The sequence below is a fragment of the Schistocerca nitens genome, chromosome 5 (assembly GCF_023898315.1).
Source record: "Schistocerca nitens isolate TAMUIC-IGC-003100 chromosome 5, iqSchNite1.1, whole genome shotgun sequence".
Lineage (NCBI taxonomy): Eukaryota > Metazoa > Arthropoda > Insecta > Orthoptera > Acrididae > Schistocerca > Schistocerca nitens.
Window position 1 is genome coordinate 274,199,501 of NC_064618.1, and position 1,828 is coordinate 274,201,328.

Genomic DNA, 1,828 nt, shown 5'->3' on the forward strand with positions numbered 1-1,828 from the left:
ATAACTGAATATTGATGGGAATAAACTGAAAACCATCGAGGGTGACACGAGCGGTATAAGAAAATAAAGCATATATCTAATGCGTTCTGTAACTAGGTGAGTACGAGGAAAAGTATACATACTAGAGATATTAGAATGAACCAAAATGGACATGAGGAGCAAAATCGCTTTGTCTACTTAGCACTCTTCCTGGCTCTTACTTCTTGATTTTATAAAATTCAAGTCTCTCCAGCAAAGTGAGAGTATGACGTTTTGACGCTTCGTGCAGGATACGCATACTGTTTTCAATGCTACCCACAGTACGCACGGTGTTTGCTATTTACAACCCCAAAGCAGTTGGTTGTAAATGCTCGTCAGAAGAGCGGCCGGTTTGGCCGACGTATAGTACTTGCCACAAGTGTTCCCCAGAACCACTAAATTTATCATATACGTGGAATTCAGGACATAGTTAATTTTTAAATCTTATCTAATGTTATATTTTCCGAAATCCGTTTGTCTGCTAGCTGAGACATTTTACGGTAAAATTCCACTGGAATAAGTGAGTCTAAGTCATGGTACAAAACATGGCCTCAAAACATCACAGAACGACGTCCACTGTTGGGTGAACCTCTCATTGTGCCGCGGTACGTTGACGCCTTGCATCGTTTGAAAAGAACACATGGTGACTCGTCAGATCACATTACACTCCGCCTGTGTTTACTCTGTACTAAATAGGTCTTACGAAGAACACGTCACTTTTCGAGTTTCGCTGGAGGGGAACACCAGCTTTAATAAAATGTTTAGTGATATAAAATATTGTCTAGAACTGAGGAAGAAATTGATGAAATAATGTCTGTAGAACAGCAATTGCAAAGATGCAACGTGGACAGTAAGAAATTTCAAAAGGCACTTATAAAGTCTTATTACTGAAGGATACGAAAAGTTGAGTAAATATGTAAGTACAAATTAATAAACATAAGATAACATGTGATGTGAAGTGGTGTTACTGAAGAGTACTAAATATGAAAATGTATGTACAGAAAGAATAGGCAGCAGAAAAGACAGAAAGAAATTAATGAGAAACTTTTAGAAGAATACAGTTGTTGTGGAACATTTCTTAAGGGAAATCACAAAACTCTACGAGGTGGGTAACGGCAGGAATTCTTCAAAAATTTAAGGTGAAAATACTGCCAGAAAGAAGCAACCTAATTTATATTAACTAAAATCTGTGGTTGACTGTATTGTGTACACAGACATACCTAAGGTTGATTCACTCTATAATTGCCACTGATGGACATGTTTTTTGGTTGATGATTCGTCTGTTAAATGAGTATATATGAATGAACATTCACAACGCGAGATGTTCGTCTTTTAAGAGAACGGAGGTTGAAAAAAATTACTTCACGCCTATGGAGTAGTGTCTTCAGAGTTACGTCAATATTATGTAACAAATTCCCAGCAGTGGTAGTTGTTGAAGCTATCTTTTCAGATCTCTGACGTTCGTATGAGTGTGTGAAGAACTCTCTACTCGCTGCTCCTCTTGTCGGCAGTGTGTTTGGAATGAGACTGCACATTTTCTACCATTCTCATGAGGCTTGCGAACATTCGCGTTCTCCGACGGCTTCCTAACAGAGGGAGAAATGACGGAATAGGGTTCTTAACAGCTGTAATGAAATTTCTGAATATTTTGGGTGAAATGTTTCTGCAAAATGTTGTCCTGTATTAAATTGTTGAAGAAGTAGCCGCCAGCAGTACATATTCACAGGGGGACAATCACTGAAGGTTTGTTGAGCGTCCCACGAAACCGTGACGGTTCTGTAAGACCCTAGTTCTGGCTTTGGATTTAGCT